Source organism: Podarcis erhardii, assembly GCF_964252035.2.
Source record: "Podarcis erhardii genome assembly, chromosome: 3".
Lineage (NCBI taxonomy): Eukaryota > Metazoa > Chordata > Lepidosauria > Squamata > Lacertidae > Podarcis > Podarcis erhardii.
In genome coordinates, this window is record NC_138507.1 from 85,301,155 (window position 1) to 85,325,316 (window position 24,162).

Genomic DNA, 24,162 nt, shown 5'->3' on the forward strand with positions numbered 1-24,162 from the left:
GGCTGTAGTTTGGTTGCAAGCTGGAGTGATCGGTGTTAAGTTTTCTCTCCATACTGTGACACTGTTGCGTCTTTCCATTCTTCATACATGTTTTTGTTTCTGTCTGACGTGCTTTGCCTCGAGATTGATAGAATCACACATCTGGGAGGTACACCGGAGACCATCTAGTCCAAACTCCTGTTCAGTGCAGAATCTAGGATGAAACGACAGCATCCCTAACAGAAGACTGCCCAGTTTCTGTTCAAATGCTTCAGGGAAGGAGAGCTCTCACTTCCCAAGGTACTCAGTTCCTACTGTTAGGAATGTTCTCTTAATATTTAGCCAAAACCCATTTCCCTGCAGTGTCGTCCCATTCATTCTAGTCCTGCTATCTGGAGCAATGTGAATTCATCTGACTGCACCTGCTTGGCTTCATGCTTAAGAAGATTTCGTTCTGGAGGTCCGTTCTTAACCTGAAACTGTTCTTAACCTGAAGCACCACTTTAGCTAATGGGGCCTCCTGCTGCCGCCACACTACCGGAGCACGATTTCTGTTCTCATCCTGAAGCAAATTTCTTAACCCGAGGTACTATTTCTGGGTTAACGGAGTCTGTAACCTGAAGCGTATGTAACCCGAGGTACCACTGTAATGTCCCTGATGCTTTTGCAGAATCTTTAATGGGATATGAACTTATGGAGCAGGACTGTGGCTATTTGGAGTACACACAGGTAGATATCAGGCACACAGGTGATATGGACACAGATCTGGTACACGTCTTTCGACAACCATCAGTGCAATGAAGGGTTGGCTTCCTAAGAATGCCATAATTGCTTTCCTTTTTTTCATTCAGAGGGAGAGAAGAGAGAGCTGTGAGGTGGTGGCAACAAAGCCAGATTGTTCTGGAAAATGCACATGCATGCATGCATACATATCATATATACCCGTGTCCTAGGAATATTCAACGATAATCAAATTTTAAACAATTAAAAATGGAATATCCTTTGCCTGTAACAAATCAGCTGATGTTTTCACAGCTGTGTTTTAGATTCTTTTAACTAAAACTCAGGGAAGGCTGAGTATGAAAATGTGGAAATGTCAGTGATGTAAGTCCCAGGGCTGTGAATGCCTGATTCTCTGCGTCGAGCTCAAACTGGGGGGGAATATGCTGAATGGAGCCATGTATAAGTTCATATGCAATGTAAAAAGACTTCTTGTTCTGGGCACACACTGCTTGTTCAATCTAGTTCTGTTTAAATGCCCATTCTTTTGCATTGGCATCACCTCTCCTCTCTTTTCTCTGAATGAAAAGGGGGGTGGAATAATGACATAATTATTATAAAAAGAGAGAAGGGAGGGAGAAAACCTTCAGACCCAGCTGCAGCACAGAAAAGTCTGAAGGGAAATGTTCTTTGTTAAGGTTGCCTTGGCTATGGAATATGGTAGATGAAACATTTTGCTGTGAGTGTGTCTTTGGTCATATGGATGGTCTGCTGGAATCCCCCCCCCCTTTAAGGTGGCTCCTTATATCCATCTGGCTCTTGCTCTGAGGAACAATTCTACCTGCTGGGACATCATCCTTGTTCCCTCTGTCCGAAGGCACTCAGATCACATGAGTCATGTCAGGCTTTTGGCAGAGGGCACACGGAAGTCGCCCTTTCCGAGGTAACGAGAGACTGTGAATTTAGCCTGTCTCATCAGATGGTCATTCCAACTTGCACAAGTTTTAAAGAAATTGACACTGCAAACAACACATGAATAAGAGAGGAGAGACCTGCTGAAAGCTGCACTTAGGAGGAGGAGTTACGAATTAGCCACTTTCATCACAAAAGTGACCCAAAACAACTTACAAGTTCTCGCTGAGGTGGCGAGAGCTCACTTTAGGCAGGGCTTCACATCACTGAATGCACCTCCATTAAAATAAAATCCCTCCAAAAAGGAAACTTTGGGCCAAACTACATAGGTCTCTGAGGGATACAATCCCCAAGATTCTTTGCGGGGAGCCGTGTGATTTAAATGTACAGTGGTACCTCGGGTTAATTACTTAATTCGTTCGGGAGGTCCGTTCTTAACCTGAAACTGTTCTTAACCTGAGGTACCACTTTAGCTAATGGGGCCTCCTGCTGCCGTGCCACTGGAGCACGATTTCTGTTCTCATCCTGAAGCAAAGTTCTTAACCCGAGGTACTATTTCTGGGTTAGCGGAGTCTGTAACCTGAAGCGTATGTAACCTGAAGTGTATGTAACCCGAGGTACCACTGTACTGTTTAGGTGTGGGTGTTGCTGCTAGTTCCTGACATCTTCTTTTGCCCAAAATAGGCAGCAGGGAAGCAGGTTGCTGATTGGGACCATAACACAGGGGAAGGCTTCAAACACACACACACTAGTATTGTCCAGGGACAGAAGCTTCCATTGGGTCAGTATCAATTATGTTCCAGCCTACCCCAAAAGTATCCCATCCAACCTAAGAAGCCCATTTACAAGTTGACTTGAAGGACAGTCCTCTGCTTGTTACCATATAGGCAACATGAGACAATGTAAAGAGAAATGGTAGAACCTGCTCCTACAAAGAACTGTGGTCCCAGTACCATCACAGGAATGTCCCTGACTACATACATACGTGCATACATAAATTTTCTACAGATGTTAATAGATGGCATTTGCCCCTAAGGGAAACAGTGCTGCAATGTGGGAATATCATTGTAGTGGCAGCAAAAGCAAGTGAGCTAGTGTAGCCCTGCACAGACTGAACTGCAAATAAGGAAAACTCCAGTTTAAATCTCATCTCTGCCACCAACTCACCAAGTGGTCACAGGAAAGTCACTCCCTTGCAGCCTCAGTCTTCCAATCTTGAAAATGGGAACAACCATTTTCACTTTCTTTAGAGGGCTGTAGAAAAGATTAAAGGAAGGCCATTCGAGTTGCAGCAACAGCACTTGCAACTAAAATGCCAATTGTTGATTTTACACATTTCCTTTCTGCTCTGAACTTCTGAAGAGCGTGAGGTTGCCCATGCCACAACTAACTGCTTTCACCACCACTTGGGAAAAGATTAGTTTTGCACCGCAGCAAGTCTGAGAGGCTCTCTGGGAACATTGTCTCTGTGTCATGAAAGAACATTTCCGAGTGCCTGGGAGTGAGGCAGACATGGATTTGTCTTCTGGGAGTCTTTTTTGTGGTGTTCAGAAAGCATTGTGGAGGATTGTTGTGATATCTCTTAATCCAGGCTGGGAAATGGGGAGCTGCTGATCTCTAAGTGAAAAAGGGATAAATAGGAGAGCAATCCCTCTGGGGGCATCAGAGTCTCTGGTTTCTTCCAAGGATGTAGACACAAATAGTCTGGGTGTGGTGGACATGTGGTTTGAACATAGGTTACCTCACCTGCCCTGTAAACAAATGCCTCAGAGGGCAGAAATTGTGTATTTGAATCACTCGTTCTAACACACTTGAGAAGGGTTAGCAACATAAGAAGGTCAGACCATATAGCTCAGTGTTGTCTTCACTGGCTGGAAGTGATTCTCCAGGGTCTCAGACAGGTGTTTTTCCCAGCCCTACCTGGGATGCCAGCGATTGAGCCTGGACCTTCTGCTTGGATAGCAGATGCTCTACAAGTCAGCTAGGGCCCTTCAAGCCCAGGAAGACTCCTACCATTGACACTTGAAACAGAATCACCATGTTTAGCAAGAGCATTCTTCGGCCATCATCACAGCACAAGCCTGGATGCTGCATCTCAACTACAAAGTGTTCTACCAAGAAACAAGCTCCCTGCTGCTGCTGCTGCTGCTGCTGCTGCTTCAGGAGCTTTGTTCTCTGCAGAATCTTCCTGCCATGGACCACCCAGCAGACAAGGAAAACCAAACGCCCAGTGCAAAACGGCCAAGTCAGCCAGATGTCTTCTGTGCAGGTTTTATTACTCCTGCATGGCCCTGTGAACTGAATTAGTGGGAAACCAGTGACTGGAGATTTACAGCTTGTTGGGAAAGGTGATAACTGGCCATTTTAGTACTAAGAGCATAGCAAACGAAAGTGGAGAATTTGAAAATCAGCTTTCCAGAGCCAGCATGGTGGAGTAGATGGAGCGGACCTAGGAAAACTTTGTGGCATGAGTTTGTTTTTCGGTAGTGAGCAAATCTCTTGGCCTCAGCTCCCCATCCATAAAAGGAGAACAGTTACAGTGAGCAGAGACACAATACAGATTGTAAAGCACTTTTGCACTTGTTTAAAATTCCAGATCAATTATTAGCAGCAATAAATAAGGTCACTCCCCAAACTCTGTTAATGGTGGAATGGTTACATCAGGGCATTTCTTGTTCAGACTGTTGCTCTTTTCAGGTGGGATTTAATCACATACGGACAAATTCAAGTCGCACAGTTAATGTTGATTTGGCGCTCTTGCACAACTAACCCACTCCCCCCCCCCCGAAACCCCAGACATCTTGCAATAAGAAAAGTGACAGGGAACAGTATGGGGAAATTGTGGGACAATATTTGCTTGACACAATCACCCCTGACCTCCCCACAAAAAATCAGGATGAATGCTCAATAATCAAGCCATCTGGAAGCAGCTTTAGTCTCAAGACTGAGGCATGCTTGGTGTCAGAAGACTGATAAAGCTGTCCAGGAACCCTGATCTCGCCTGTCCACCACAACAGGAGTTACGTGATGCCACAAATTCCCTTCTTTTCAAATGCCAGCTGTATGTACATACTTCATTCCCTTTAAAGTTTTAGAAGCCTTTGGAGTTTTTTTTTAATCACAAAAAAAGATAAAGGTTAATCGGTCAGTGCACATGCATATGCTAGACATCTGAGTGCCTAAGTAAATGGTGCCCACAGATGCAGAGAGGTGGGATTATAATCACTGAAATGATCAACATGTTGGGTGGCAGCCCAAATCTACTGTCAGAAGAGACTCTTTCATAATGCTGGAATCAGGGTGCATGTAAGTTATTTCACTCCATTGTTCCTGATTAACTGATCATCTAGCTATAGGAACAGGTTACATGCAAGACTGTCTCCTTCCTCTAAGTCTACCTATTGAGTGCATTCATCACAGAAGGCCTTGCTGTGTGTCATTCTGCCTTCAGAGACTTGGCTGACTGGGATATTTGGCAGAGCTTCCTTGACAGTGATGCCAAGATAATAGAACTCTCTCCCTGGATTGAGTCCTTTTTTCTTGGCTTTCAATGTGGTTGGCATCCACCTGTCTTGGGAGGCGAAGTCAAACTGTTGAAGAGGCCCTTTGGGGGCGAAGTCAAACTGTTGAAGAGTTACAGCGCCTGCTGTGGCTGTAAAGACCAATAAGAGAGAGACATGTTTTGCTGCAGCTGGGGCAGATGAAGGCGGCCGTTTGTGCTGTTGCAGATAGACCACAGAAGAAGACGAGTTTGGATTTGATATTCCGCTTTATCACTACCCTAAGGACTCTCAAAGCAGCTAACAATCTCCTTTCCCTTCCTCCCCACAACAAACACTCTGTGAGGTGAGTGAGGCTGAGAGACTTCAGAGAAGTGTGACTAACTCAAGGTCACCCAGCAGCTACATGTGGAGGAGTGGGGATGCGAGTCTACCACTCTCAACCACTACACCACACTGGCTCTCACAGCATTTATTCTTTCTGTGCTCCTCCCAACAGTCATTCCTCCTCTTGCTGCTGCTGTAAATACTCAACCTGCCTGCCTGTCTCCAGATGCTATGGTCGTCTGCAAGGGATTCCCACATGGTGATTCCCACACACTGGGGTTAACATTGCCAGCCTTCATGTCACGTTTGCAGACATATTTGCAACACAGAGTTGGTCTGCCAATGGGTCTGGTGCCTGAAGCCAGTTCCTTGTAGAGACACATCCTTGGGGATCCTGCCATCTTCCATTTGGTAGATGTGACCAAGCATTGCCAGGCTTCGGATAGGGTTTTATGTATTTACTTGGAAGTAAGTTCCAAGCAAACATTTCCAGGTGTTTGGTTTGCTTTCGTCATTCACCTGCTATTGCAGTTGATTTGTTTTTATTGTCATTCCTGATTCTTCTAGCTCTCTGTTATGAATTGCATTTTTAAAATAAATAAAATCTTCCAGTGGTTCCCTACTCTCACAGCTACTAATATGCACTAAATCCATAAAGATGCATTTAAGAAGAGGCAAGGGAAACCATCCTTTAACTGCCCATGAACTGCACGTACCAAACAATGACTAGTTTATGTTAAGTGGTAATTAATCAGTGTTAAGTGATTCTGAAGATGTGTCTGTGCAGAGGATACTACACACAAACACTTCGTGAAAGGAAGGGTCAGATCCAGAGCAGGCACAAGGCAGTGACAGATCCTGAAAACCCACAAGGGGAACTGAGATCCTCATACCTAGTGAAGATCATTGCACTCATTTATTTATTTTTTTAAAAGCCCCTCAGTATAAGGGAGGAGGCCTAACCTTTGGCCTGCTAGCTGCTGTAGGACTCCAACTCCCATCAGTCCCAGCCAGCATGGCCAATTGTCAGTCCTGCTGGGAGTTGCAGTCCACCAATTTCTGGAGGGTCACAGGTTCCCCCTTCTGCTGGGCTGGACACTCTGCAGAGGTGCTATGAGGGGCGGGGGGGGGTGAATAAGGATGCTACATTTTGGGCCCAGGGAGCCCTCCTCTTTCTTTAGCAGACATGGAACAGGCAGACATTCAACATTCATAGCTTTCTGCAGCTCGGGGAAAGCTTCACCTGTTGAATCTTCAGCTGTCACAAGGCTGCTAAAAAGGCGGAGGAGGACGTGATAATTGCTTATCAGTCAAAGCCTGGCAAGACAGATTCGCAGCCCTTGCTGAAAATATTCAATCATCACTCTGACAGGTTGGTGTTGTAGAGAGATCACTGCTGCTTTTCTTTTCTTTTCTCCCCCACCCCTCAAACAGCAGGATTTCACACAAGAAGCAAGCAGAATCCTGCTGGGTTGTGATGAGAAAATGCAGAAATGAATGGGGGGGCGTTAGAGAGAGAGACTGTACTTTTGCTATTTTTAATTTTTTAATAAAAAATGTCCGTCCCGGGCTGCCGATGCACCCTTGCCCCACGGCGGCCCCTTTGTGCCGGGATCCCTGCCGTGCCCGGGTGCGGGGACACCTTAAAACCGGCGCCGGGGCTCCGCGCTCAGCCCAGCCCAGCCTCCTTCGCCGCTCGGAAGCAGCTGACTCGCTGGGCGGCTGCCAAGGCCGGTTGGTTAAGCGCCTGGATCGCTGAAAGGCAACGTGCAGAATGACATGTAAACCTCCCCCGCCCTTATGCTAATACGAGGGGGAGGGGCCGCCTCGCCTCCCTCCTTCGCCACACACCCCTCCCCCTCCCCCCTCCAGCCGGCGACGGAGCAAGAATGGGGGGAGCAGCCTCACGCGCAAGTCGCCTCCCCACCCCCATCCAGCCCGACGCCGCTTCATTCATAAAAATTGAGCAGCCACTGCCACCTAGTTTTGGACAAGGCGAAGCTCCGCGACGCGGCTTCATCTCCGGAGAGGATGGGAAGGAAGAAGCCAACAGCCACTTGCGTCTCACCTTCTAGCTGCTAGGATTAACTGCAAAAGGGGGCGTGAATGCGGAGTTAATTTCATTTCATTTATTTCACTTGTCTCCTCCAAGGAGCCCAAGGTGGTGCTCACAGTTTTATTCCCTTACATTTCATCCTCACAACAACCCTTTGAGGTAGGTTAAATGGAGATGTCTTGACTGGATCAAGGCCACCCAGTGAGCTTCACAGCTGAGGACAGTCTCCGATTTTCTTCTCTGGGCTATCATAAGGGTTGTGGGGCTTTGAATTGAGGGGTGTCCGCTGATCTCAAACTCACCTGCCCTCCAGGGTTTTGTTTGAGCCTGCAAACTGTTTTATACTTCCTTAACCCCCTTGGATTGACAGTGTGCAGAGATTTCCGGTGACCCCTGACCAGCATGGTACAGAGTGCCATGCCCTTAAATTACTGTCTCTGCTTTAGGGTTACTTCACACCTTACTTGGTGGCAAATGTGTGTTTTGCAGCTGTATGCATGATGGAGAGCCACACAGCCCAGCAAGCAGATCACTGGTATGGTATCACTGGGATAGCTGGGTTGGTGGAGCATCTCAGGGTTTTGGGCTCGGGACACACATTGGGCAAAAGATTCCTGCATTTGCAGGGGGTTGAACCAGATGATCCTTGCTGTCTCTTCCAACTCTAACTGCAGCTCAGAGGATGGGTGTCTAGAGGGGAAGAAGGAGCTTCCAAGTCAGACCATGGGCCTAACTCAGTCAACAACGTCAGTCAGCGACTTTCCAGGGTTTCAGGCAGGGAGCCTCTCTGCTCCTTTTGGGGACTGATCCTGGGACATTCACCCTACAAAGCAGGTCCTTCAGCACTGGCCTAGAGCCCCTCCACAAACGAGATCATCCATAAAGCACGTCACTCTTTTGAAGGCCTTTTGAAACGCACCTGCCCTGTTCAAGTTAAAAAACAGCAGTCCTTCCTTGGCGTGAATTTGCTGTGCTTGTGCCTGGCAAACACATATGCAGGCGAAACCCCTTGGCAAACTCTCCTGTATGGGCAGTTGCTAGCCAGGCTCAGGTCCTGACACGCCCACATTTTAATTAACCACTGGCACACGTGTGTGTGCGCACGCAGCAATAAGCGGCATCTGGCAAGCGCAGCTGGACGTGATAATAAACCTGAAGCCCAGGGAAAACATGGCTCTCCTTACCTCCCCTACCCCCTACCACCTCTGTCCTCCACTCCCTGATGTTTTATGCTCTGCCGCCTCCCTTTAAACCTCTTTCCCCTTCAAATGTGCCCCTTTCTGGAACATGGCCAAATCATCTTTTCCTACCCTTTCCCAACACTCTCTTCCCCAATTTTCATTTGTGGCAGACTTCTCAAATGTCCCATTTCCCCCTAGCCTTCTTTATTTGTGACTCTCCATCACTCCATCACTTTTGCTTCCTAAAATGCCACAGGAGGTGGGGAAAACCTCCAACCAAGCCTGATCCTTTGTAGAGTCAGGCAGTCCAAAGCCCATCGGACTAAGTTGTGTGTACTGTGTAAAGGATCAGGCTCCTAGATGCTCCTCCATTACCTTGCTCAGGTTATGTATGGGTGACCAGAATTGTTCCAGGCCTGGGCTGACATCTGACGGAAGTGTTTTCCTTCCACTGCTTAAAAGTCTATGGCTCAGGTTTCTGGAACATGCAGGACTCACTGCAAAAGATTGGGGGAATCCCCTGCAACTGCATCACGAGGCTGTCGTTTCGTTCAACAATGCATTAGGCTGCTTTCTTGATTTATTTAACCCACACTATCCTTGAAGTTCAAGGTGAGCATCCATGTCGTTTCCTTTCCATGTTCGTCACTAAGTATAGGTCATTTTTGTTTCAAGAGTACAGATGACGGAACAGAGTTGTGCGGCGACGGCTGGGCTCAAGGACAATGCGGGAGCTAAGCACTGAGCTGTATTTCCAAAGCTGTATAGAACTAGCCTGGCCGGTATAGGGATGCAAGGCTGCAAGGGAGCTCTTTGCTTTTGTTGTTGAGGGAACAACCTGATAGAAACGTTCTATCAGGTGCTGAACTACATGTTCCAGCAGGAATTGCAGCAGTTGTAGGTAAGCAACATTGGGGTGGGCAGTGTAGGGTATTCTTGGCTCCAGGAAGTCCGGGTGGTGTATACATCTGAAAATAAACACATTGCTAATCCAAGTGCATGCAAAAAGGACCTCAGCACCTCCAAACAGGACTGTCTAAAATTCTGCCTGAAACCCTGAAGAACCATTGCCAGTCAGGTAGGCAGCTGTGTTGGTCTGATGCAATCGAAATAAATAAATAAAAATTTAAAAAACTGTCAGGTAGCACCTTAGAGACCAACTAAGTTTGTTCTTGGTATGAGCTTTCTGAAGAAGTGTGCATGCACACAGAAGCTTACTGCCAGTCAGTGTAGAGAACAGATAGATTGTCTAATAATTGGTGGCTTCCTTTGTTCCTTATCCTGACCACTCCTTTTCCTTCTAAGTACCTGTGCCAAGTACAAAGGGGAAGGAAGAAAAACCCACTCCCGAGAATCCTTTTCTTTTTGCACAGGGGTTAAGAGAGCCCCTGCAGAAGCAACAGATTCAGGCACTATCTCTTTCTTCTGACAGGTGAATAATCCCCAGAGCTTTAGGGTGCCATCGCTCTAATCCTCCCAGGGTGAGAGCTCCAGGGTCCCTGTTCTTCCTCTTGCTTGAGATTTCCTAATATTCAATCACACACACACAAAGCGAAAGGATCCTATCTGTTGTGTGCATGGGGCATGACTCTGTGTGTCCTGACCCTGAGCTTGACGCAACAAGTCACCTCCGGGGCAAGCTGCCTCGGCTCCTCCATGCCTCAGTTTCCACCCTTCTGCAAAGCAAGCCTCCCGCAACCCACGCCTGCCTCAAAGCGGCTGGCGCGCGTACAAAAGTGTCCTCCTCCTCCTCCAAACGCAGGTGCAGGATCAGCCAGTTTGCTAATCTCAATGGAGCTGACTGTCTGCCTGAGCATCTCCGCCGGGGGAAGGAAAAAGAAAGAAGCAAACCCCTCTGTGCATGAGCTGGCAGGAAACAGTATAGCTGGAGGAGAGACAGCATCTCTGTACGTGAGGCAGAGCACGCAGGGCTGCACCTGACCCAGACAGCTCCCTTCAGCATCACTATTGGCTGCTGCCTTCGCCTTAGGCAGCCAGCAGGCCTACCAGGGCAGGCGAGGCAGTGGGGCTCAAACAGAGCCATCCTTCCCCTGTCACATCCTAGCTCTGGAGACAAAGAGATGGTGACAAGGAGGGTGGCCATCTTTAGGACAGCTGCAGGGACACAATAGCACTCTAAGGCACCTGTGTGCTGCCCTGTGTATCTGTCCTGATTTCAGCAGAGATTTCACACCTGATTCTTTGCAGAGTCCGATCTGTTTAAGACTGACCTCGGTGGTGGTGCTGTCAGGGCGGGACGAGGTTGCAGAAGTCCAGAACCAGTCGGCAGAATGAATGGGCAGGGAGGACCATTAAAAAACAGAAGGGGTTAGGCCCACAAAAAACCTGGAGCAAGCCCTGGCCACCAGCCGGTAAGACCAGAAAGTCCAGCGTCTGCTGGAATTATCTAACTGTGCCACTGACTGCAATCCTCTGCCTAATGTGTGAGAGACTTGGGAGGCACTTCTGGTCATATGTAGGCAATTGCGGTGTGTTTCCTCCCTCCACAAAGTCAGTGAAGACATAGGGTCTGAAGCACTGTGCTAGGCCAGAGGTGAGGAACCTTAGTCTCAGGAGTCAAATGCAGCCCCCTCTCTCTGGCCACACACCCTTTTTCTAGGCCACACCCACACTGACCTTGCTTCAAGGCCTGCCTGGGTGTTTTTGCCTAGCTCAACTGCATCCCTGGACTCCGATGATGCCTCTTGCTTACCTAGATGGTAGGTAGAGAGAGGTCTCAGAGTGTGCGGACAAACTAAGCCAACATTTGCCTCTGGCTCTGACCACCACTGGCCCCTGGAAAAGAATGCAGAAGCCCTTTGGCTGAAAAGCTTTACCCCAGGGGCTGCTTGGCTGGATGATGCTCTAGTCCCAGTAAAACAGACAATAGTCCACTCTGTCCAGTGTATGTGTGCCAACTCCAGATCCTCTTCCTTAGAGTAATACCGTTTGGTGCCTGCAGTGTCAACGCCCTGTTACTTGCAACACATTATAGAACAGTAATATTGTGCTGTAGAATTGTTAAAGCCAAGCACAACTCTTGCGGTCTTTGCACAACTCCACCAGTGACTGCAGACCTAGAGAACCTCATTTTATTTTGTTTTTATTTTTATTTTACTAGTGTATGAAATTTGTTGTGCTTGCTCAAAATTGCCAGTAATCCTTTTTTAAAAATAAGATTATATTAAAGCTTTTTCATGATACAATAAGATAAAAGACAGTAATCTAAATAAAAACAAAAACAGAGAAAGAAGAAAAAGGAAAAGGAAACATGGAGTCCTCTCTCAAAGGTAGCTCTTGACCTTTGTCTCACACAGAAAGTGGTGGACCCTCCCAGCTCTCACCTGGGAGCTTCCCTTTTTCTCCCAGACTCTCACCCTGGCAGGTACTTCCCTTCCCTGCCAGGAATCCTGAGGGAAAAGTCTTCCCTTTCATTTTCCCCTCCTTATTTCCACATCCACAGATAAAGAATAATAATAATTCTACATTTTGTCTGCCCAGTCCTACACAGAGTTGGATTCACCCCTACACCCAATGAGATCAGTCGGTCTCTGCATCAGATTGAGCTGTAGCTGCTGCAGTACAGTTCTTCATTCTTGGGAATCTGATTCCCAAAAATGCTGTGTGTGCAGTAGGAAAGGTGAACCTGTGGCCTCCCAAAAGTTGCTGGACTCCCCTCATCCCCAGCCAACATGGCCAATGGTTAGGGGGGATGACGGGAGCTTTAGCCTAGCATTTTCTGGAGAAACTCAGGTTCCTCATACTCCCCCCATTCCTCTGGCCTCCAGTCTTACAGGAGCTAAAATAACTTACGACCCTTTAAGTTTCATACTCCCTTGACCTTCGAGGCCTGGTGCCAAGGAACTAAGGCATGCTGGGAATTCTGCAGAACGCATTATCCCAAAACTACTTTAGCTCAACACTTACATCTGCCCAACAGCAACTGCCTTGTTAAACAGAAAAAAAGAAAAGCAGGGAGGGAGGGAGGGAGGGAAACACCGCAGCTGTCAGCATGCAGCTGTATTGGGGAGACCAGAGTGTTTTGCAGCTGCCCTGCAGGTGAGATGTGCCCCCTAAGTGGGGGTGCTGACTTCTATTAAAGGAAACGAGAGAAAGGACTTCCTGAAGCTGATCCTATGAAGCAGGAAATGGCTATGAAATCCCTTTCTGACCCCCTCTCTCCTTTTTCTCAGATTTCCACTCACCATTCACTGTTATTATTTCTCATTTCTCATCTCATTTCTTTACTTACTCTCGCCATATAGTTGCTTCTTTGACCAGTGACTCGGGCAGAAACTCAACACTGGGGCGCCACCTAGTGGCTTTTTCGTGTTCTGTGGTGGTTCCTCCCGTCAGGGACCATTGTGAGGGCTCGTCCGCACTTCCCTTTGTCCCGGGACAAATCTCCTTGGAGGGCGGATTCTGGGCTTGAACAGGATGGAATGAGATCTGCACAAGGAGCCCTGAATGAAAGCAAGGAGCCCCCTCTCCCTGAGGTGCCTCATGGCTCTTTGGTGACTTGGGACAGGAGCCGCACGCTGCAGACAGTAACTGTCTGTAAACAGTAAAACTAGCACCTCTTCATTATCACCACCCCACAAGAAACTTATCTAGCAAATGCCTTTGCCATTTCAATGTGTTTCTAATTCCTTTTCAGATTGTGAGGTTCTTCTTCTTTGTTTTGTTTTGTTTTTTAGCTGTGGGACTATCCGCAGTAAACTTGCTATATTGTAGAGCAGGATCCAGATAAGGCTGTTGCTCCAACGAATGCTTTTTATGGTTGCAGTGGAATAATTGATTAGTAGCATTTGGACTGCTGCACTGAGTTGCTGGGAAAATGAGGTTCTTCCAGCAAGCAAATAGCTGTGGTTTAGAGCTGTGGAGAGTGGTTGCATGCCTAAGTAGAGGCCTCCACATCAGGGGAGGGTGGTGAACAGGTGGTCCTCCAGATGTTGTTGAACCTCCATTCCAACCAGCCCCAGCTAGCATGACAAATCATCAGGGAAGGACCGTGGCTCAGAGGGCAGAGCATCTGCCTTGCAACCAGAAGATCACAGGTTCAATTCCTGGCTTTTCCAGGTAAGACTGGGAGAGAAACTGTTCTGAAATCCGGGAGATCTGCTTCCAGTCAGTGTAGACAAATACTGAGCTAGGTGGACCCAGGGTCTGACTCAGCAGCTTTCTATTGTTCCTATGATGAGTCCTGTAAGTCTAGCAACCTCTGGAGGGGCACAGGTCCTTCACCCCTGGCTCTGTATAATGAATACTGACACTGGAACCAGAGCTGACATGCTCCCACTACTGCAATTCTCCTCATGTCTTGGCAATAGCCATTGGCAAACTGCAACTTGTCCCCAGAGAACAAGGCTCATCCAATGGTGTGCAATGCATTCTGCTATGGTGATCAAATGTTGTGATTCAAGCCAGGGGTGCCAGCTTGAATAAAAGATGGGGGCGACCCCACCCTGCATAATCAACCACAAGACATGGCACACACACCATTTGAATGACAATCAACTTTTGGGGGGACTGGCCCCCTCAAATATTTTAGGAGGGGCAAAGGTACCTCGGCCCCTAGGAGTTGGCTCCTATGATTCAAGCCAAGTGAGATGTATCCCTCACAGGCTGTCCCGATACTATAACGCCAAGGTTGCAGGTTCAGTTCCATATGGGACAGCTGCATATTTCTGCATTTCAGGGGTTGGAATAGATGATCATCGGAGGTCCCATCCAACTCTACAATTCTATGATGCTATTCTTCCCACCCTCCCCCCCCAAAAAAAATAATCCTCCAACTGTCCCTACCTTTCATTGTGAGGAATGGGAATCCATAAATTAATTTATTCTGCCTGGATGATCGGCACAGGGCAGCTTTTCAGTGTCTACTATGCCATGGAGGGGGATGCAGGAATTGCAGCATGAGGTCTCTCTCCCCCCCCCCCAACCACCCCATCCCATAGAACATGCCTAAAGTCATTGGGGCCAGTCCCCACTGCAAGAGGCTGCAGGAAATCGGCAATCCCAGTGATGCCTCTAGTCAAGCCAGAGTTGAGAGCCATTAAGATATCTCATGGTGCAATAGAACTACCTGCTTGATACCTTCAGTGCGCTATAATCACACAGCTCTCTACCACACAACTGAGTTTAATTTGAATGTCCAATACTCCTTCTTGCAAGGCCCAAGGGTTTGTGGTGGTGGTTGTTGACAATAGCACTCCCTGCAAGACATCAGGAATCATACTTTCTGGAAGTTATCTTCTTGGCAAACATTTCAGCAAAGCAAAGTTAGCATGGAGGGAAAGTATACTGTACACAGGGACCCGGGCACAGAGAATATGGCAAGGTGGCTGGCTGGCTGGCTTGCCGCTCATCAGCCGGAGAGAAAGAATAGCAGTTGTAATAAAGCAGCATGCATGTGTCCAGGCCATTACCTCAGGAGCCCTTGGGGTATGGCTCAGCAAGTCTAGAACAGATAAAATTCCACTTTCATGCTAACTCAGGCCACATTGGCTCAGACACACCAAAGCAGGTGTGGTGCATGCAGGTGTGCGAGGGCCACCGGATGTAAACAAATAAGACATGCATTCCCTCATGCTGCGGCTTCACGTGAGACTGGCAAGAAGGCTTTTGCTCTAAGCCCATAAAGAAGAGCCAGGCAAAGCAGCCCAAGGGGGAGTGTTGGCTAAAGCAGGCAGCCAGGATTTGTCCTGTGCATCACAGAGAGGGAGCAGAAACTCCACCCAGGGCTGCTATTTTCAGCAAGAGACCTGCATTTCAGGCAGTATTGGGGGTTCAGGAAAGCAGAGGCCTAGTAAGGCCGACTTCAGAGAGTCCTTGCCATCTGAAGTAAGGCAAGTGGTTTCAAAGAGAACACAAAAACGGTGCCCTGTTCTCACAGTGGCGACTCAGATGCAACCAGGGTCCGAGTGCAACAATGTTCTCCCCACCAGCAATTCCCAGCAATTGGTATTCAGGGCCATGCCACCTACATGATGGCCTTTTTAGTAATGATTCCTCACTCATGGGGATGCTGGTGGCACTGTGGGTTAAACCATAGAGCCTAGGGCTTGCCAATCAGAAGGTCGGCAGTTCAAATCCCTGTGACAGGGTGAGCCCCCGTTGCTCGGTCCATGCTCCTGCCAACCTTGCAATTCGAAAGCACGTCAAAGTGCAAGTAGATAAATAGGTACCGCTCCGGCGGGAAGATAAACGGCATTTCCGTGCGCTGCTCTGGTTCACCAGAAGAGGCTTAGTCATGCTGGCCACATGACCCGGAAGCTGTACGCCGGCTCCCTCGGCCAATAAAGTGAGATGAGCGCCGCAACCCCAGAGTCGTCCACGACTGGACCTAATGGTCCTTTTACCTTTACCTTTACCTCACTTATGAGGCTGTTTCTCAAGAGCATCTTACTTGGTGCCTATGCTGAAGTCTCTTCTGCACCACATAAAGCCCTTTTAATACCCCCAAGGTGTTTAATCTCTGGTGTAGCTTTTCCTCTGCTGCAACTGTTTTTAGCACTGTATTTTTAAAAATTGAAAATATCGTCCAGTTAAGGGTGGTGGCAGCTGATGAAAGTAACTATATGCGGAGGTCGAGAATGTTTGAGGGCCTAATCATGCTGAATGCACGGAGGCATGTGGAAAACAACTGGCTTCCTGAATGCACATGGAGATATAACGGAAAAACCTCAGGGTCAGGCTGGGCCGAGCCTGGAGCCGTTTAGCAGTGAACATGATGTTTCATTCTTGATTTGCTATCACCCGCATCCTCCTTCCTCCCCAAATATATGAAAAACCCCCACCCAGGTCAGCTGGCGGAGAATGAAACAGGTGCCATGGAGGTGAATGGGCTTTGATTTGCATTCCATTCCCAGAGAGCAACCCTCTCTTATCCAGCCGGTCTCCATTAAAGGGAGTCTGACTAGGTTAAAACACAATTTATTTCTCAGGCGTTCTGTTGCACTGCCTGTGGAATGTTGGCAGCCAGCAATCTCCAAGATGCGCAGCCAGTCACTGTAAAGGGAGGGGGAGTATTATCTGTGGCGGAGAAGCAGGAGGAAGACTAAGGATTGGAAGAGTGTAGAAAGCATCCTGGCTTCTGGGGTGCTTTACTCCTGCATCTGAAGGCATGGCACCTCTTTGTCTGATCATAACCAGTGGAATGGTGTATAAGAGTCAAGACCAAAACCCAGGAACGACCATGGCTTAGTGGTAGAACATCTGCTTTGCATGCAGAAGGTTCGTCTTGGTACAAGGCAGCTTTCTATGACTGTGAGCTGGATTTGCAATTTTCTGGCAAAGGCTCAGCATTTTGAACATGCCAGGGTTTTTCATCTCCAAATTAGGGCAGGGGTGTAGTTGCACTGGTGGAAATCCTGCCTGTTGTGCAGCTGTTAAATGCAAATAGCCTTTGTCGGGATGAAAGATGGCGAGTGAGACTAGGCTTGACCCCAGGCACCAAGAACACAGCTTTACCAGAGGTTGAAAGAAAGTCATTTCAGAATTGGAGGAAAAGAGGCAAGCTCAGGAGGGTGGCGGGTTAGGGAGGGGAGCAAGGCCAAAACTTATGATAATGGAAAATAGGCTGGAGGTTGGCGTGATCAGAAGCAGTCAGTCAAACCTCAGGATTGAGAAGTAGGCAATGGCTTGTTTTAGACATAATGACCTTAGCCTGTTGTTGTTTAGTCGTTTAGTCATGTCCGACTTTTCATGATCCCGTGGACCAGAGCAAGCCAGGCACTCCTGTCTTCCACTGCCTCCCGCAGTTTGGTCAAACTCATGCTGGTAGCTTTGAGAACACTGTCCAACCATCTCGTCCTCTGTCGTCCCCTTCTCCTTGTGCCCTCCATCTTTCCCAACATCAGGGTCTTTTCCAGGGAGTCTTCTCTTCTCATGAGGTGGCCAAAGTATTTGAGTCTCAGCTTCAGGATCTGTCCTTCCAGTGAGCACTCAGGGCCGATTTCCTTAAGAATAAATAGGTTTGATCTTCTTGCAGTCCATGGGACTCTCAAGAGTCTCCTCCAGCACCATAATTCAAAAGCATCAATTCTTCCGCGATCAGCCTTCTTTATGGTCCAGCTCTCACTTCCATACATCACTACTGGGAAAACCATAGCTTTAACTATATGGACTTTGTTGGCTTTATCTATACGGACCTTTGTTGACCTTAGCCTATCCATGGTTTATTAGATCAAGAACAGGCTTTGGACCTGCACAGTCCTTCTGTCTTGCCCCACTACTGAAAACTTCCAGGGTTAGTTAAACGACAGTTTCCTGTTACATCAAACTTCAGAAACTGTTGTTTCTCCTCAGATTGCAAACCAGGATCTGACTCTGGATATGGCTTGGATGTAATGGGAAATTAAATTCTGGAAAGATGAGGGAGCTTTGTGGGTTTATGAGACTGAGGTCATGACATCTGAACCAGGCCAGCGGTTGCTGTGTTGATCCAAAAAGACAGAAGAAATGAAGCACACTGACTAGAGTACCTTTCTGCAGACTGAATTGGTTTAGCGGAAGCAGCGTGTTTCTGCTGCAGCCTCTGTCTCACAACGACCCCCATGAAAATCAAAGCTTGCAGTATCCCATCTAAGTAGGTCTAAAAATATATCATTTAACCTACTTTGTAGCATCTAAGAACTGATGAGGTAGCCAAAGGTCCATGAGCTTATAGAGAGCTAAGAAAAATCTCAGGGAGTCCTTCCTGTTTCGGGGGCAGCTTTGAAATGGGCTTCCAAAGAGAGTACAAAAATGTCCAGCTGAGATCCACATACAAAGGAGAAAGAGAGAAACTGTGAGAATGAATTAGCTACTCCAGTGACAGTTTTTATGCTCAGCTCCCTCCTCCCTGAGCTAAATTAACTTGCTCGATTAACTTGCCATGAAATCCTAAGCAAGTCTACTCAGAAGTAAGCCCCACTGAGTTCAAGTGAGACTCACTGGATTGCAGCCTCATGTGATGTGATGGATTCAGTAGGGCTTACTTCTGAGTGGACAAGCATAGCATTGCATTTTTAAGGATCATTTCTCCCCACCAGTTTATACTGAGGATGGTGTGGGTTGTAGCTTTTCCCCAGCAATGGAAATAAGAGGGGGGAAATTGAAGCTGGAAGCACTGAAGCTGTTGTATGAAAACGTTGATCCTCCAGAATGTTGAAAGTATTCGTTACTTTTCTGAAGCTTACCCCACCCCACCCACCGCCACAATCCTGCTGTGGCAAGCTAATTTAGTAGGGGATCATCCATGTTTTAAAATGATTAAAAGGGAAAGAGTAAACTTGGCAGGAGCTAGCAGTTATCTCACATGTGAGGAAAATTACACAGCTCCTAATATCCTCCCCAAAAAAAGCTTATATGCAAACATATTTAGATTTAATAAATGAAATGTAAAGTTGCCAAATGACCAGAGGGGTGTGTGGAACAGCCTGGTCTACAGGAACCAGCAAGCAAAGCTTTCCAGTGGGTAGAAAAAGAAAGACCATCGGCTGCTAATGTCTGGCCATCAAGAGCTGCCAGAAGCTGATTGAAAAGTTGGCAACCCAAATCAAAAGCCGGAATATATTCATTTATTTTAAAAAGGATTATTAAAATCAGTTGACGGCCCCGCTCAAAGCCCATTAAGAGGTGTAAATATTTGATAACACACATTCATACTTCAGCAGCCTGGTTCCAAGATGTTCATTGGTTCCTTCTTTCCAGCCCAAGAAACCAATCGGGCTGCAGACACAGCCAGCCAAGCAAAACTGGGATGTAACTGTCTCAGCCTCACCGCTTGCCAGCTGCTAGCCTTGAGGCAAGGAAGTGCTCTCATGGCAAAGGCTGAGCACACCTGCCAGCATAGGAGAGCTCGAGGCAGGGGCCTGGATCCTGACGCAGAGCACCCCGCAAAAAAGCAAACCCAAAAAACAAGAGGAGCGGCAGCCAGGAAAGGGTGGAAAAGAGCTACGTGAGCTTTCTCAGGGAGACCCAATCTTATTAATAAAAGCTGCTTCTTCCCAAGGCCTTGATAATCTCTCCTGCTACAGATTATTTACAGCTGTGGAATTTAATACTCCAATGAACAAAGCTTCCCAAGGCACGCCAGAGAGAGAGAGAGAGAGAGAGAGAACGAACGCAAGAGGGCCTAGTTTTAACCCTTCTGAGCACTTTAGTCTTCCATGATGAATCGCAAGGGCCTTTCTATGCAGCTGTTGCCATGTTAGGTAGAGTTGCTAGATCCTATACAACACAGAGCCCCTGGCTTTTAAGAGTCCTGGCATGTGTGAGGGTGCTTCCAAAAGACCTGTTTATGGAGCATTCACCCTGATGTGTTTGCAGAGAGATTGGAAGATATTGGCTATTTAATGACAATTCCTTCTGATTTGTTTGTGGGGACCTTGTGCCAAAGCAAGTGCTACTTTACATTTTCCAGGCTATTTTCCTGGCACTTCCCTTATCTTTTGGGAGCAGTAGGTTTGTGCAAGACCTCCCCGGTCAACGATAATTATGCAACCTGGATTTGCCACTATGTGATTGAATCCAACTCCAAAATAGCAGCAGTTCAGAAGCATCCTAAGTTTCCAGGGGATGAAGCACATCTCCCAAATTCTAGGCACATATTTATTCTTCTTCCACATGGATTCTACACCCTGCAATGCAGGAATCTCAACTAAAGCATACATGACTGATGGCCACCCAACCTCTGCTTCAGACCTCCAAGGAAGGAGAGTCCACCATCTTCTACCGTTGAAGAGTTCTTATCACTGAAAAGTTGTTCCTGATGTATAGTCAGAATCTCCTTTCTTGTAACTTGAAGCCATTGGTTCAGGTTGTAGCCTCCAGAGCAAGAGAAAACAAGCTTGCTCCATCTTTCATGTGACAGCCCTTTAGATATTTGAATATGGCTATCCTATCGCCTCTCTGTTTCCTCTTTTCCAGGCTAAGCATATTCAGCTCCCTCAATTGTTCCTCATAAGGCTTGGTTTCAAGACCTTTGATCATCTTAGTTGCCCTCCACTGCAAACATTCTAGCTTGTCAAGATCTGCCTTAAATTGTGGTGCCCAGAATGAACCACTTTGAGTCTTACAATCCGCAGCAGAGGCCCTGTTGGTTGTGCCACCACTGGATGCTGCTTAGATGGTAAGGTAAAAGGTAAAGGCAGTGGACCCCTGGATGGTTAAGTCCAGTCAAAGGCGACTATGGGGTTGCGACACTCCTCTCGCTTCAGGCCAAGGGAGCCGGCATTTGTCCGCAGACAGCTTTCCGGGTCATGTGGCCAGCATGACTAAACCACAGCTGGCGCAACGGGACACTGTGACAAGTGCCAGAGTGAACAGAAATGCCGTTTACCTTCCTGCCGCAGCAGTACCTATTTATCTACTTGCACTGGTATGCTTTCTAACTGCTAGGTTGGCAGGAGCTGGGTCAGAGCAGTGGGAGCTCACCCCATCATGTCGATTCGAACTGCCAACCTTCCAATTGGCAAGCCCAAGAGGCTCAGTTGTTTAGACAGGGCCTTCTCAGTGGTGGTCCCCTCCTACTTATGGAGTGCCCTCCCTGCCCCCTCTTTGTTGTTAACATTTAGGTGGAGCTGAAAATCATTCTTGCTTATTGGTTTGGGCTACTTTTAAATTATTAGTTGTCAGGATATTGTGTCTCTTTTCAACTGTTTTTCAAAAAAGCTGGATTGTTTCATTGACTGTGCTGCTGCGCTGCTTTGGGAGGACATGCAGCATTAAAAAAAACAACCAAATAAATACATCAACATCTTTGACTACCAAACTTGCAGCTGCCAAGTTGACATTCTGGCGTGGCATTCAGCACCTGTCTTGTGAAACTAGTTAGCTTGACACTCTCTCATCGCTAATGTACCAAGGCAGTACATTTCACAGACACTACTGGTAAATGGTCATTTGAATAGGTGTTTAGTTACGTACAGCTTTCAAAAAGAAATCTTACTTTCAACACCCTGGACTATTACTCCCTAAAGAGTAATAGTCCAGTTGAAGTTTGTTTAAGTTGAAGGACAGAAAGACCAGCATTTGAAAAGATTATAGAAAGCATTATCAGGACCTGGAAACTTTGACAATGACTGTATTACTGATGCTTACTGGATAGAATCATAGAATCATAGAATCATAGAGTTGGAAGAGACCACAAGGGCCATCGAGTCCAACCCCCTGCCAAGCAGGAAACACCATCAGAGCACTCCTGACATATGGTTGTCAAGCCTCTGCTTAAAGACCTCCAAAGAAGGAGACTCCACCACACTCCTTGGCAGCAAATTCCACTGTCAAACAGCTCTTACTGTCAGGATAAACCACAGGCACTGCTGTAGGGGTCCCTGAGCAAGAATAACGCTTCACATCTCCTCCACCCTAACTAGTACCAGGCTATTCGGACAATCTCACAATCACACCATAGGTAAGAGATGCTGCTGTCAAAAGCTGTCAGCAGACTTGATTATCCCTTGGCCTGTTTATGGCAGTCTTCCACTTAAACTATCAACCTCTACCCGTTGCTTCTTTCCCTTGGACTCGGGAGGCCTCCCTGTCTAAGATTTCTCCCCATAGGCTCCAGCGGCTTTGTCCTTCCTCAGTTGCCTGTGGCTTGGGAAAGCGCTGACAAAGGTAGATTTTGGCTATTTAATGTCAATCAGGATTAGCACAATCTCTTAGAAAGCCTCTCTGCCACTCAGGCAGAGCTGCTATTTCTACACCCAAGCTGCCCTCTTGTGGTAATCATAGGAGGTCTTTACACTCACGAATTTCAGAATGAATGCTTTCATGTGGTACAAGGGCATCATTTTACACTAAAACTGTAAGGAGATTTTTATTTCTCTGGAGCAATGGGAGTCAATATCTTTTTACTCCTAGAGGAACAGTAGCCTTAATCCAGTATTGATAGACACATAACAAACCTAAATGGGATAAGGATGGTGAGGGAGAAATCTCACTGGCTTAAAAAGCATTTTCATTCAGTTCTACCGTAATTCCTAAAAATTGTTTTCCCCATATTCCCCCTGCCCAAGATAATCTGAGATTCTCAAGTTTGGGGGGACGGGCTGCATGGGAACAGCCTTGAGCCATCTCCACCCCCCAGACAGACATATATATTTATTTATTTAAAAGTCTTTCCAAACCACTTAATATTTCAAAAATCTCTAAGCAGTGTATGTAATCAGTGGCTCTCAGCTGTAGACAGACCAGTCTCCTGTACTCAGCCAGAGTTAGAAAGCACTACCTCTGCAGTTCTCTGTTCTTCTTAGGGGGTGCATTTATTTGTTTTCAAGCATTCCCCTGCATCATGCCTCCTTCCAAAGCAATACCGATGAAACTGTAGGTGGCCCCCCCCAACAGGAAAATATTTGCTGAGCTGTCTTGTAATACCTATTTATATTGAGCTCCCAGGTTAAGGATTTGTTCAAAATATTACAAATCAAACGTCTTTCTCTGTTAGGATTAAAGTAGCATGTTCTATTGTCGTGCCCTATTCTCCTGCTCACCAGCTCTATAGGAGAGATATAAGATTTTTAGCATAATAGGTCAACAGCAGGAGCTATTCAGCTCTTAAGAAATGCACGACCCAAATTTTAATAATGAAATGGGAATGTTGAACAGCTTTTTTTCTAATCCCAAGTGGTGGTCTGACCTGGGTTCTTGTGTTAGCGATAATGGGCCTTTGAAGGGTTTTTCTTTCTTTTTAGTCAAAATTTTCAGTAAGTGAACATGGGTTTTTATAGTATCAAAAATAGTTTCTGCAGAAAGAACGTAAGAAAAACCCTGCTATATCAGACCAAAGATCTTTCTGATCCAGCATTCCGTTCTCACTGTGGCCAACCAGATACTTATGGGAAGCTCACAAGCAAAACATAAACAGAATAGCTCTCTCCTGGTGTTATTCACCAGTTACCAGTATTAAGAGGCATGGACACCTCTGATACTGGAGGCAAAGCACAGCCACCACAACCAGTAGCCACCGAGAGCCTCATCCTCCATGAATTCGTCTAATTCTCCTTTTAAAACTGCCCAACTTGGTAGCCATTGCTACATCTTATGGTAGCAAATTCTAAAGTTGAACCATGTGCTGGGTGTGTGTGAGAGAGACTGCTCCACTAAGAGTCCCCAAGTGCAAATTCTGGCTAAAATGGGGAAGATGAATCAAAATAACTCCAGAGAAAATTGTCCGTACTTAGCATGAGGAAAGCTGAGTGAGGAACCCCCTGCCACAAGGAAAATGTTATGGTACAGAAGTTAGCAGTTTCCGGAGATATTCATAGAAGGTGAGGTCAGTAACTGCCAGCTCATCATGCCAAACTCTGCCTCCATGTGCCATCAGTTAGTGACTAACTTTGTTCCTGAACCACCATTTTGAGACTAGAGGGTCTCAGGAGCCTTCAGTTGTGTCAAGTGGGCCCTGAGCTTCAAAAGCTTGAGAACCTCTGAGGTAGATTAAGCGATTACTCATAACTTACACAGAAAACCCTAACAAAACCTCACCTGATTCAGA

General features: G+C 46.9%; 2 long non-coding RNA genes across 2 annotated transcripts in view; both read right to left on the minus strand.

Moving 5' to 3' along the window:
- LOC309338749 overlaps positions 1–18,857 on the minus strand; it is a 24,319-nt gene extending 5,462 nt beyond the window's left edge. The window contains exons 1-2 of the long non-coding RNA XR_014155036.1: positions 18,164–18,857; positions 12,928–13,213 (exon numbers count right to left, since the gene is read on the minus strand). This is a non-coding gene — a long non-coding RNA (uncharacterized lncRNA). The remainder of the gene's footprint in view (positions 1–12,927; positions 13,214–18,163) is intronic.
- Positions 1–24,162, minus strand: part of LOC309338751 — a 565,035-nt gene that overhangs the window by 308,679 nt on the left and 232,194 nt on the right. The gene's annotated exons all lie outside the window — the stretch shown is intronic.